This window comes from Schistocerca piceifrons, chromosome 1, assembly GCF_021461385.2.
Source record: "Schistocerca piceifrons isolate TAMUIC-IGC-003096 chromosome 1, iqSchPice1.1, whole genome shotgun sequence".
Taxonomy (NCBI): domain Eukaryota; kingdom Metazoa; phylum Arthropoda; class Insecta; order Orthoptera; family Acrididae; genus Schistocerca; species Schistocerca piceifrons.
This window is the reverse complement of record NC_060138.1, coordinates 800,451,845-800,467,078: the sequence shown is the minus strand read 5'-3', so window position 1 is coordinate 800,467,078 and position 15,234 is coordinate 800,451,845.

The following is a 15,234-nucleotide window of genomic DNA, read 5'->3' as shown; positions in this document are numbered from 1 at the left end:
AATATACAGTTTGAATAACATCGGGGATAGGCTACAACCCTGTCTCACTCCCTTCCCAACCACTGCTTCCCTTTCATGTCCCTCGACTCTTATAACTGCCATCTCGTTTCTGTACAAATTGTAAATAGCCTTTCGCTCCCTGTATTCGACCCCTGCCACCTTCAAAATTCGAAAGAGAGTATTCCAGCCAACACTGTTAAAAGATTTCTCTAAGTCTACAAATGCTAGAAACATAGGTTTGCTTTTCTAATCTATCTTCTAAGATAAGTCGTAGGGTCAGTATTGCCTCAAGTGTTCCAACATTTCTATGGAATCCAAACTGATCTTCCCAAAAGGTCGACTTCTACCAGTTTTTCAATTTGTCTGTAAAGAATTCGTGTTAGTATTTTGCAGCCGTCACTTATTAAACAGATAGTTCGATAATTTTCACATCTGTCAACACCTGCTCTCTTTGGGATTGGAATTATTGTATTCTTCTTGAAGGCTGAAGGTATTTCGCCTGTCTCGTACATCTTGCTCACCAGATGGAGGAGTTCTGTCATGGCTAGATCTCCTAAGGCTATCAGTAGTTCTAATGGAATCTTGTCTACTCCCGGGGCTTTGTTTTGACTCAAGTCTTTCTTTCGGTGCTCTGTCAAACTCTTCATGCAGTATCGTATCTCCAATTTCATCTTCATCTACATCCTGTTCCATCTCCAGAACATTGCCCTCCAATACATCGCCCTTGTATAGACCCTCTATATACTCCTTCCACCTTTCTGTCTTCCCTTCTTTGCGTAGAACTGGTTTTCCATCAGAGCTCTTGTATTCGTACAAGTGGTTCTCTTTTCTCCGATGGTCTTTTTAATTTTCCTGTAGGAAGTATATATTTTCCCCCTAGTGATATATGCCTGTATATCCTTACATTTGTCTTCTAGCCATCCCTCCTTAGCCAGTTTGCACTTCCTGTCGATCTCATTTTTGAGACGTTTGTATTCCGTTTTGCCTGCCTCAATTACTGCATTTTTGTATTATATTTTCTCCTTTTCTCAATTAAATTCAATATCTCTTTTGTTACCCAAGTATTTCTTCTGGACCTCGTCTTTTTACCTATACAGTCCTCTGCTGCCTTCATTATTTCATCTCTCAAAGCTAGGCATTCTTCTTCTACTGTATTTCTTTCCCCTGTCTTTGTCAATCGTTCCCAATGCTCTCTCTGAAACTCTCTACAAGCTCTGCTTCATCCAGTTTATCCTGGTCTCATCTCCCTAAATTCCCGCCATTTTGTAGTTTTTTCAGTTTCAACCTACAGTTCATAACCAATAGATTGTGGTCAGTATCCACATCTGCACCTGGAAATGTCTTGCAATTTAGAACTTGGTTCCGAAATCTCTGTCTTGCCTTCATATAATCTCTCTGAAACCTTCCAGTGTTTCCAGGCCTCTTCCACACATACTACCTTCTTTCATGACTGTTAAACCAAGTGTTAGCTATGATCAAGTTATGCTCTGTGCAAAATTCTACCAGGCGGCTTCCTCTTTCATCCCTTACCCCCTTTCCATATTCACCTATTACTTTACCTTCTCTTCCTTTTCCTACTATCGAATTCCAGTCCCCCATGGCTATCAAATTTGCTTCTCCCCTCACTATCTGAATAACTCCGTTTCTCATCATACATTTCTTCAGTCTCTTTGTCATGTGCGGAGCTAGTTAACTTATATACTTGTACTACTGTGATAGGCATGGACTTAGTCTGTCTTGGTGACAATAATGCGTTCACTATGGTGTTCATAGTAGCTTACCCGCACTCGTGTCTTTTTTTAATTTTTTTTAAATTTTTTTAAATTTTTTCAAATCTTTTTTAAAATTTTTTTAATTTTTAAAATTTTTTTTTAAATTTTTTTAATTTTTAAAATTTTTTTAATTTTTAAAATTTTTTTAAAAATTTTTTTTAATTTTTTAAAATTCATTATTAAACCTACTCCTGCATTACCCCTATTTGATTTTGTATTTATAACCCTGTACTCACTTGAGCAGAAGTCTTGTTCTTCCTGCAGCCAAACTTCACTAATTTTCAATACATCTAACATTAATTTATTCATTTCCCTTTTTGAATTTTCTAACCTACTTGCTGCTCTCCATGAACATGGACCTTGCCATTGGTGGGGAGGCTTGCGTGTCTCAACGATACAGATAGACGTACCGTAGGGGCATCTATTGAGAAGCCCGACAAACATGTAGTTCCTGGAAAGGGGCAGAAGCCTTTTCAGTAGCTGCAGGAGCAACACTCAGGATATCAGACTGATCTGGCCTTGCAACATTAACCAAAACAGCCTTGCTGTGCTGGTACTGAAAATGGCTGAAAGCTAGGAGAAACTACAGCCATAATTTTTCCTGATGGCATGCAGCTTTACTGTATAGTTAAATGATGATGGTGTGCTCTTGGGTAAAATATTCTGGAGGTAAAATATTCTGGAGGTAAAATAGTCCCCTATTCAGACCTCAGGGCAGGGACTACTCAGATGGATGTCGTTATCAGGAGATACAAAACTGGTGTTCTACAGAATGGAGTCTGGAATGTCAGATCCCTTTATCAGGAAGGAAGGTTAGAAATTTTAAAAGAAATGGATGGGTTATAGTTAGATATAATGGGAATTAGTGGAGTTTGGTGGCAGGAGATACACGACTTCAGGTCAGGTGAATACTGGGTTATAAACACAAAATCAAATAGGGATGATGCAGGAGTAGATTTAATAATGAATAAAAAACAGAAGCAGGGTAAGCTACTATGAACACCATAGTGAATGCATTATTGTAGCCTGGAGACACTGGAAGGTTTCAGATAGATTATATGATGACAAGACAGAGATTTTGGAACCAAGTTTTAAATTGCAAGACATTTCCAGGTGCAGATGTGGACACTGACTACAATTTATTTGTTATGAACTGTAGACTAAAAGTGAAGAAACTGCAAAAAGGTAGGAATTTAAGGAGATGGGACTTGGATAAACTAAAAGAACCAGAGGTTGTAGAGAGTTTCAGCGAGTGCATTAAGGAATGATTGATAAGAACAGGGGAAAGAAATAACAGAAGAAGAAGAATGGGTAGCTTTGAGAGTTTAAATAGTGAAGGCAGCAGAGGATCAAGTAGGTAAAGACACAGCTAGTAGAAATCCTTGGATAACAAAAGAAATATTGAATTTATTTGATCAAAGGAGAAAATACAAAAATGCAGTAATGAAGCAGGCAAGAAGGAATACAAACATCTCAAAAATGAGATCGACAGGAAGTGTAAACTGGCTAAGGAGGGAAGACTAGAAGACAAATGTAAGGATATACAGGCATATATCACTAGGGGGAAGATAGATACTGCCTACAGGAAAATTAGAGAGACCTTTAGAGAAAAGAGAACCACTTGTATGAGAATCAAGAGCTCTGATGCAAAACCAGTTCTAAGCAAAGAAGGGAAAGCAGAAAGGTGGAAGAAGTATATAGAGGGTCTATACAAGGGCGATGTACTTGCGGACAATATTATGGAAATGGAAGAGGATGTAGATGAAGATGAAATGGGAGGTATGATACTGCGTGAAGAGTTTGACAGAGCACCAAAAGACCTGAGTTGAAACAAAGCCCTGGGAGTAGACTACATTCCGTAAAAACTAATGATAGCCTTAGGAGTTCTAACCATGACAAAACTCTACCATCTGATGAGCAAGATGTATGAGACAGGCGGAAGACCTTCAGACTTAAAGAAGAATATAATAATTCCAATCCCAAAGAAAGCAGGTGTTGACAGATGTGAAAATTATCGGACTATCTGTTTAATAAGTCACAGTTGCAAAATACTAACACGAATTGTTTACAGACAAATGGAAAAACTGGTAGAAGCTGATCTTGGGGAAGATCAGTTTGGATTCCATAGAAATGTTGGAACACATGAGGCAATACTGACCCTACGACTTATCTTAGCAGATAGATTAAGGAAATGCAAACCTACATATCTAGCATTTGTAGACTTAGAGAAAGCTTTTGATAATGTTGACTGGAATACTCTCTATCGAATTTTGAAGGTGGCAGGGGTCAAATACAGTGAGCGAAAGGCTATTTACAATTTGTACAGAAACCAGATGGCAGTTATAAGTTGAGGGGCATGAAAGGGAAGCAGTGGTTGGGAAGGGAGTGAGACAGGGTTGTAGCCTATCCCCGATGTTATTCAATCTGTGTATTGATCAAGCTGTAAAGGAAACAAAGAAAAATTTGGAGTAGGAACTAAATTCCATGGAGAAGAAATAAAAACTTTGAGGTTTACCGATGACATTATAATTCTGCCAGACACAGCAAAGGAACTGGAAGAGCAGTTCAACAGAATGGACAGTGTCTTGAAAGATAAAGGAATACAGGTGATGCTGAGCGAATTACATTAGGAAGTGAGACACCTAAAGTAGGAGATGAGTTTTGTTATTTGGGGAGCAAAATAACTGATGATGGTCGAAGTAGAGAGGGTATGAAATGTAAACTGGCAATGGCAAGGAAAGCGTTTCTGAAAAAGAGAAATTTTTTAACATCGAGTATAGATATAAGTGTCAGGAACTTCTTTCTGATAAGTATTTGTATGAAGTGTAGCCATGTATGGAAGTGAAACATGGATGATAAATAGTTTAGACAAGAAGAGAATAGAAGCTTTTGAAATGTGTTGCTACAGAAGAATGCTGAAAATTAGATAGGTATATCATGTAACTAATGAGGAGGTACTGAATAGAATTGTGGAGGAGATGAATTTGTGGCACAGCTTGACTAGGAGGGACAGGTTGGTAGGACATGTTCTGAGGCATCAATGGATTACCAATTTAGTATTGGAGGGCAAAAATCATAGAGGGAGACCAAGAGACAAATACACTAAGCAAATTCAGAAGGATGTAGATTGCAGTACCTACTGAAGATCGCACAGGTTCGGGTAGCATGGAGAGCTGCATAAAAAGATGGTAGAAGTGTTGTGTGTTCAAGTGAAGAGTGCTCCAGCGAAAAACAAAAATAATGATAGTAAAAAGTAAAGTGTGTGTTAGTTGTATGAACGAAATAGTTAAGCTAAATGAGCGTATCTCTAGTCTTCAGTTAATCATCAGCTCACTGAGTAGTGAGATGTCACAACTTAGAAAGGAAATGTGTGTGCCATTAGCCAAACTAAAGTGTAGTTCTTTTCCGCCTAAAAACTCAAACGAGCGGTTGGAAGTATTGTATAAAAACAGAAATCCGACCATTAAAAAATCAAGAGCGATTGAAAACACTGATCAATTGGCAGTTGAAAACAAATTTCATGTTCTTTCCGTTAGTGAAGGAACTGAATTAATACCGGAAAGTAAAAATTGATTTTTTAACCAAGAGTGTCGACAGAAAGTTGAAACAAAGTCAAAATCCAGCATTAGGGACAATGAAAAAGTGTGTAGGCCATCCATTGCACGTAAAAATGAAATGAATGAGAACAACACTATCAACAAAAATGTAAAACAGCGCGTTTATGAAAGTAGTGTATTATTTTTAACCAGCAGCCACAGCAAAAACGTGACAAAACTTTTCAAAGAAGACAGGAAATGCTACGCAACAAGTATTGTTAAGCCTGGAGTGACAACAAAAAATATTATTGGCGTCAATCTGCATGAAAAATTGCTAAGAAAAAAGGACTTTGTGGTGTGTATTGCAGGTTCAAACAATGTTGCAAAAAATGAAGCAGATAACTGCCCAATGGAGATAAAGAAATTGCTAGAACGAAATGAACAGTGTAATACTATTGTGTCAACATTACCACACACAAATAACCTGACGTATCACTTGGGTGTCAACAAAGAAATACGAAAAAGTAACATGAAAATGAAACAAATGTGTTCTTTGTTCGCAAAATGCAGTGTCCTTGATATGGGCAAATTGGACAGATGCCAACATACCAGGCACGGGATGCATCTGAACTATGAAGGAAGGAACTTTGTATGTAAAATGGTAAACAAAATTGTTGAAAGCAAAGAGAAAATGAACCAAACAGTTCCTTGTATGGGACCGAACTCACTAGCAACAGAAACAGCAATTGTCCCCCTGTGTTCATCAGCAGCAGATTCAAAAGTTCCATCTGCTGTTGATATTTCATCAGTGGCTCAGGACCTTTCATCAGTATTGGCCCCTCCTCAATCTTCAACAGTGAAAGACTTTTCAGCAGTAACAGAAGCAGCACAAGAACAAGGAAACATACAGTTCTACAGGATTTTTGGTACCCGGTCTCAGTCCCAAGACTAACATAAGGCAGATACCTTCAGGTAGACCTGCTATAATCTTTAATTGCAGTTCACAACGAAGAAGTGCCATTGAATAAAAGAGTTTAGGAAAGGACAAACTTTGCTTATTTCACCAAAATATAATGGGTCTAAGGAACAAACTGGACCAGTTGCCTGTTTGCATTTATGACAGTGATGCAATAAACAGTGCCCAAATTTTATGTTTTACTGAACATCGTAGGAAGGAAAAGATTGAAATGGTGCAACTAGACAAGTGTACCTTAGCAACTTTTTATATTAGAAGTAAAATGGACAAAGGAGGAGTGATAATGAATGTTAGAAATAATATAGTGTACAAATCTATAGATGTAAAATAATATTCCGTTGACCAGCATTTTGAGGCTTGTTGCATCGAAGTCCTTGTCAATACATTGCCTATTTATATTATTGCTGTCTACAGAGCTCCCTCAGGAAAGGTCAGTGAATTCCTGAAGCAAGTAGAATCACTTTTAAGTTACAAATTCAAAAACCAAAGAAATAATAATGCTTGGTGAGTTTAATGTATATTTTCTTACTTGTAACAATGATGGAACAGAGTTTGAGAATGTAATGAATTCTTTCAATCTGAGGGCAGTTGTTGATTTTCCCACTAGGGTAACAAAGAACTGTACAAGTCTGATTGACAATGTGTTTGTAGGTAATAATAGAATTGAAAATATATTTTTATCAAACATATTAAATGGTCTGTCTGACCATGATGGGCGGTTGTTGGTAATACACGATGTAAGCCCTGCTAACAAGAGCAGTTCTATCAGTAGACCATACAGGTTAATCAACAGTGAGAATCTGGAAACCTTCAGTAGGCTTTTGCAGCAGTTAGATTGGGAGGCAGTACATCAGGCTAAAAATGTAAATGATAAATTCACCCTTTTCCTAAATGAATTTGTTACCCTCTTTGAAGCTGTATTTCCTAAGAAAATTTCAAAAAGCACAAACTGGAATGATTTTAGGAGACAGTGGCTCACTAAGGGAATAAAAACTGCATGTAGAAAAAAGAGAATGCTTTATGTTTCACTCAGTAATTCTGATAAACCTCAGGATAGGGAACACTACAGATTGAACTGTAACATACTGAAGAATGTTATTAAAAATTCAAAAGTATGTTTATCAAATCTGAAATTGACAGATCAAATAATAAAATAAAAACAATCTCGAAGGTGGTAAAAAGGGAGACAGGAAAAGTTTCGGAGGATACAGACATTATCCAAGTGTGTCACGATGGAAGCATGGTAGATGAAGGGGAAGTAGTTGCCAATATCTTCAACAATCATTTTCTGACAGCAGTGGATCAAATTGGATGTAAAGGGTCTATGGATGAAGCCATGAAGCTTCTACAAAAAGCAGTGGAGAGAAAAATTAGCCTGATGTATGTACCCTACATCACTGCAGATGAGATTGAGAAGGTGATATGCCAAAAAAAAGAAAATAATAATAATAATAATAATAATAATAATAATTCCGCTCGTGTGGACAATATATCTATAAAAGTACTGGAACATTGCCACAAATATATTCTTAAAGTTCTGTGTCACATATTTAATGAATCTCTAAATCAAAGTACTGTCCCTAATCGACTAAAATTTGCAGTTGTTAAACCACTCTTCAAAAAGAGTGATAAAGGAGAGGTTTCTAACTACCACCCAATTTCATTGTTAACAAGTCTTTCAAAAATCCTTGAGAAACTTATGTACAATAGAATCATGGCTCACCTTAATAAATAGAACATCCTTAATAAAAATCAGTTTGGAATGCAAAAAAGGTGTTTCAACTGAACAAGCCATTTTCTCATTTGTCAACCAACTCCTTGAATCAAATGCAAAGGCACCTGCCAGCTCTGATTGGGGTACATTAAAAAGTGGAGTGCCGTAGGGCTCGGTGCTTGGTCCCTTACTTTTCTTAATCTCTGTAAATGATCTCCCATGGTGTGTGACCCAAGAAGCACACTTCACCCTATTTGCAGATGACACAACCATTATGATTGACAAGGTACCCAACTGCAATCTAGAGAACACTGCGACCACTATGTTCTAAGAAGTTCTAGATTGGTTCACTGCAAATGGTCTGTCCCTCAATGTTAATAAGACTCATTTCATTCAGTTTCAAACAGTAAACAAAAAAATTGGAAAATGTTGAAATAAAATGTGGAGACAAAGAAATAGTGGAAGTTGTATCTTCTAAATTTCTGGGTTTACATATTGATGACAAACTAAACTGATCTGTCCACATCACTGACCTATGTAAAAGACTGAATTCAGCAGCATTTGCCATTCGCTCAATTGCATCTTTGTGTATTGTTTGTGACATGGAAACAATCAAAACTGCATATGTTGGTTATTTCCATTCACTTATGACATATGGCATAATATTCTGGGGAAATTACCCACAAGAAAATAAAGTCTTTGTTGCACAGAAGAGAGTTATCAGGATTATGAGTAGAGTGCATGCTAGATCTTCTTGCAGATATTTATTCAAACAGCTGGGGATCCTTACCATGCCTTGTCAATACATCTTGTCACTAACATGCTTCGTGAACAAAAATTATGCAATTTACAAAATGAATAGTGCGTACCATTATCACAGTACAAGAAGTAAACATGATCTTCACAAAGATTTAAAAAAACTCAGCATGGTACAGAAAGGAGTTCATTATTCATGTATAAAAGTGTTCAATGAACTTCCTGTCCATATCAAATCAATCATTGGGGATCTTACTAAATTCAAAACAGAGCTAAAACTTTGTCTTTTGGATAATTCTTTCTATTCTTTACAGGAATTCTTTGATAATGTGTTTAATTTCATGCATTTCTAATAGAACTGATTATGTAGATTAGCGATCACTTGTTGGCAGAATATTTTTTAGATGAATTAATTTAAATTTGTTTATGTAATCATCTATGTCATTACTGTACTATTATCTGTGTTGTTATCTGAATGTTTGTGTGTAATTATTTGACATGTGGATGTCCTTTTGCATGTATCTGCTTATATATGTTAAACTGGTTGACTCATGATCATCTACATGTGGCTATTACTGTAATAACCTGACACTTTCTACATCCTAGCGATACATCCTCATCAAGGATCCACGGAACTCGAAAATAAATAAATAAAAATAAAAACCAGTCTCTGGACTGAAGACCACAACAACAGTGACAACAACAATGACAACAACCACCACCTACCTGCCTAATTAAGGGATCTGACATTCCGCACTCCGATTCGCAGAACACCTGTTTCGTTTCTCCCGATAACGTCTTCCTGTGTAGTTCCTGCCTGGAGATCTGAATGTGGGACTATTTTACTTCTGGAATATTTTACCAAAGAGAACGCCATCATCATTTAACCATACAGTAAAGCTGCATGCCATCAGGAAAAATCACAACAGTAGTTCCTTGGAGGATACCACCCATCCAGGCTGCCAGCTGGCCCTGGTGGCTACAGCTTGAGGCATTCTTTACCAGCAACAGAACCAGCTCCGTTTGCATCATCTGATCACCTGGAGCAAACTGCATATCCAGATCTGCAACACTGCTGGAGGTTGGCTGCTTCACCTGACACATAACACAGTTCCAGGACGACATCCCAAGTGGTGGCCACCTAGCATTTCCAGTTCTCCAGTCATTCTCCACGACCCCCCTATGGATCTGGACCTGGATGATATTTAGGAGGCCTCCAGTCATTGTTGTATGTGATATCAGACAGAGAGCATTCTCCGGAACCATCAGCAAGCCTTCAGAGCGACCACCATTCCTTCTTGTCTCTTTTGCGGTGGATCAGGGAATGGCTGCTCCATTACTATAGGCCAAAGCCACACCCCCAGCCTTTTCAGCAACCTGTGCTGTTGGCATCTTGACCTACCCTCCACTGGCCCAGGTGATTCTCACCCTGGCAAATTCATATTGGGAGAAATCTTGTAATCTGGCTGGACGTATTGATGGATTGATTGATACAGTTACATGTATATCTGGCAAGGACACGAGGCACAGCACAGAAGGAAATGTCCACCAACTCTAGATAACATGGAAAAACACCACCAGCAGGTTTAATGGCTGCTGCAGGCTGCCACAGCATCACGTTTTGCAACCAAGTGACATACACAACACGATATCTGTTGAAAACTGTAAGCTATGTTGTTTCTTCCTGGACTGTGACTTCGAATTTGTTGTCCTCACCATTAAATCGACGATTGTGTTTTAAGTGAATAAAGTGTCAGTTTATTGGTAGACCACTTGAGTGCTTCCCAGTCAAACTACATTGTTCTCCTTCACTAAATGTGAGTTTTTCAACAAGCTTCCAGAGTACTGAAATGGCCAAGAGGTATCCACCTCCAGAATTTTTCATTGTTTCTATTTCCAGAAGAGTCAGGAGTTCTTACTTTCTGTGATTTATTTGTATGTAGTTCATTCTTAATAAAATCTGTGTTGTTGACAAAGCAGATGTACAACACATTTATTTGCTGTTAATAATGTATTGATGTGTGTGAGCAATGTATGTCATCATAGAACTATAACAAAAATGGTTGTCGCTACCCTCCACAGAAACTAACTTTGGTGTACTTCTTGTACACTATTGAGAAATGAGCTGTCAATTGTAAACCTGTAATGGGCATCATCTAGCTATGTGAAGATATGTAAAGTAGTAGTGCCCACCTTATTTGTTCAGTTGATACACTCTTTATCATAATATTCACTATAACTATGATGTATGAGACATGCAACTGATTCACTAAGAAGAGCAGGTGCACATATGGAGACCTGGTTAATAGCTTTCACAAAAATATAATTTACAGTCTTCTTCTTGTGTGGTTATTCAAATCATCAGTGCTTCATGCCGTTTCAAATTGAACTAACATGTTTATATTTGTACTATATAGTGGTAAATACCTATTTTCAGTTGTGTGTTATCCAGACTATAAATAGCTGTAATTTATGTTGTTTGTCACAAATCAAAACTGTTAAACAAAACTAATACCATGTAAATCAATTGGACATAGTTTATTATTGCACAAATAAACTAAACATACATTCATTTATTTACATTTTTATGGTTTACACCACTGTTCCTGCACCAACTCTATAGGCTTGTTGTAGTGAAGACATCATTAACTCTTGCTCTCCTCAGTCTCTTCTGTGCTGAAATGAATGAGACACATTATAAGAAGCATATTTTTTTTAAGTACAGTACACTATCAAACATCTGCATATTAACCAAAGCCTTTAGGTACGCAGAGTTCGCATCTTGTTTCACAAGTAAAACTGGTCACTGACTGCTCAGATAATTTAACAGCTGTCTGTTGCAAAGGTCAAAACTTTAATTTTACTTTATATTGATACCTCAAAATGTAAACAGGAAACCTTTTTTGTATAAAAAGCAAGGTAAAATAATATGCTGCTGTAAGTTTGCAATAGAATGCAAAGTGAGAAATACTGAATGGAGCTACACACTGAAGCAGGAAAAAATATTGTTTCCATTTGCCATTTATATCCAGATACAACCCTCATCTGCAAATAAAATGTTGATGCACTTTACATGTCTCCAACCGAACATTGAAAATGTTGCCAAGATCCCTCAAATTACATAATTAGCAAATTTTAAATCTTGCTCACATAAAAACTATTGAAAGAAAAGATCTGTAGTTCCAGAATTTAAACTGGGAAACTGATTTCAGTGCACCCATTTGTTATTTGTTTGCTTCCATGTTTGCAATTAAAATTACATCGTCACTTATAAAAATATGGTATAAGCTGCAGAGTTTTCATACACCAGAGTTTTTGTGCACTGGATACTATCAGTCATTAAACATAAAAAATTTGCTATTGTGTGAATGCACTGAGTATTCTGATCATTTGTATTTTTTGTATTTCCCCAACAACTCTAAAATTAACTCTTCTTCTCTGTAATTTTCAACATTTTTTTCTGTTATGGTAGATCCACTAATGATGGGGAATCTCTTATTAATAATTTGACAGTAATTTGATTTTAAAGCTGAAGACATGTGCACCTACTGTTGTTGTGGCCATCAGTTACCTTAAGGGAGGAAAGTAATGTGCAATCTATCTCCGGTTTATGTTAACTTTTGTTCTGTGTATAATCACGTATTTACTGTTTGTGTGCTATGTTTCTGAGGCGGGTCTGAGAAACCAATCTGGAAAGTGCATAAGTAAGCATGGAAAATGACATTAAAGTCTCACTCAGTTTCACCTGGCATGTGTATTCAAATCTAATTCATCTCCTTATATTGCTTTCTTGCAAATCAAAATAACTCAATATTTCAACTTTCCATGTTATTAGTTCCAATTTACACTTCTCAGTTTTGAAAGTGCTTAACAGCACACCACTCTTTGATCCTAGAACAAAATTGGTGTGATTTTCCATACATATTATGTTCATTTGAACTTTTTGGGTTTGGTAAATTTGAATGATGTTACTTCTTGGATCATTATTACACCTGAACTTTGTCAAAAAAATGAATAAATAAACAAAAATCAAAACAAATTTACTATCACTATAAAATTCCTCTTGTCTCTCTAGTTTGGTCTGCAAGTGCCAGTACAGATGTAATTTTGATGTTTTTGGAGACACTGCCATCATTTTTATGCTCAGCTAACAGTTTCTGCTTATCTGTGACTCAGATCTCTGCTATATGGTAAGTAGAAACTTTTCTACTCATAATACTGATGCTAACAGTTTCCATAGTTCAACTTCTCAATGAGAGTTCAGTGCCTTTCTGCAGGGATGCTGGTTGAAATTTGGTAATAAACATCATATTAATCATGAAGTAGTGATTTTCAATCAAACACATGACAGGCTTTTCAGCCTAATTGCTAGATATGACTGTGATAGTCCTCTTTTGAGGATGTGGATTCATGTGACATTTCCTTACCTTATTTTTAATTTACTCGTTTCTGAATTTTGAAAATAAAATTCTTTTCAACTTTGACATAATTTCTGCATCTACATACATATTCTACAAGCCACTGTAAGGTGTGTGGCAGAGGATACTGTGTACCACTAGTAGTCATTCCTTTCCTCTTCCACTCACAAATAGAGCGAGGGAGAAATGACTGTCTATAAGCCTCCATATGAGCCCTAATTGCTCATATCTTATCTTTGTGGTCCTTATGCAGAATGTATGTTGGAGGCAGCAGAATACTTCTGCAGTCAGCTTCAAATGCCGGTTCTCTAAATTTTCTTAATAATGTTCCTTGGAAAGAACATTGCCTCTCCTCCAGGGATTCCCATGCCAATTCCTGAAGCAGCTCTAATAATATGTGCATGTTGTTCAAACGTACTGATAACAAATCTAACGGTCTTCTTTTAATCTGACCTGGTGCAGATCCAAAGCACTCAAGCATAACTCAAGAATAGGTGGCACTAGCTACATGTTTGGTCTCATTTCCAGATGAGCCACACTTTCCCAAAATTCTCTCAATTGATTGAAGCTGACCAATTGGCTTCTACATCGCAGTTCTCACATGCTCATTTCATTTCATATCACCTTGCAGCATTACATTCTGGTATTTAAATGATGTGACTGTGTCAAGCAGGACACTACTAATGTTGTACATAAACCTTACAGGTTTGTTATTCTTACTCATCAGCACCACTAACTTACATTTTCTTACATTTAGAGCTACCTGCCATTCATCACACCAGCCAGAAATTTTGTCTAAGTCATCTTGTATGCTCCTACAGTCACTCAACTTCGACACTTTCCCTTACACCACAGCATCATCAGCAAAAAACCACAGATTGCCGCTACCCTGCCTGCCAGATCATTTATGTATATAGAAAATAATAGTGGTCCTGTCGCACTTCCATGGGGCTCTCCTGATGATATCCTTGTCTCAGATAAACTCTCACCCTTGAGGACTTAATACTAGGTTCTGTTCCTAAAGAAGTCTTCGAGCCACTCCCATATGCGGGAACCTATCCCATATGCTCATACCGTCATCAATAATCTGTCGTGGGGCACCATGTCAAATGCTTTTTGGAACTCTACATATGTGGAATCTGCCTGCTGCTCTTCATCCATAGTTTGCAGTATATCATATGAGAAAATGGCAAGCTGAGATTTGCACAAGTGATGCTCTCTAAAACCATGCTGGTGCATGGGCATAAGCTTTTTGGTCTCTAAGAAATTGATTATATTTGAACTCAGAATATGTCCAAGAATTTTGCAGGAGATTGGTGTTTATGATATTCGTCTGTAATTTTGTGGGTTTGTTATTTTACCCTTCTCATACACAGGAGTCACCTGTGCTTTTTTCCAGTCACTTGGGACTTTGCAATTGGTGAGAGATTTGCTATAAATACAGGATAAGTAAGAGGCCAATGAAGTACTCTTTGTAAAACCAAGCTGGGATTCCAACCAGATCTGGTGACTTATTTGTTTTCAGCTCTTTCAGTTGTTTCTCTGTGCCACAGATGCTTATTACTATGCTGTCCATATGGAAAATATACGGTAAAATGATGACATGTTTCTATATTCTTTGGTTTTTGCCACCAGCTATCTTCTACTGCCACACTGGTCAATTCCCGATTGGATGGAAGCCTTAGACCTGCTTAGTGATTTTATGCAGGTCCAGAATTTTCTTAGGTTCTTGGCAAGATATGATGACGGTAGTTGTTGTATGCTTTGCACAAAGATCTTTCCACAGATACACAAATCTCTACTAAACTTTGCTTGTCATCATTTGTGTGTTCCCTTTTAAACTGAGCATGCAACAACCTTTGCAGCTGCATGTGGCACAACTTGACTAGAAGAAGGGATCAGTTGGTAGGACATGTTCTGAGACATCGAGGGATCACAAATTTGGTATTGGAGGGCAGCGTGGAGGGTAAAAATCGCAGAGGGAGACCAAGAGGTGAATACACTAAACAGTTTCAGAAGGATATAGGCCTAGGTTGCAGTAGATGCTGGGAGATGAAGAAGC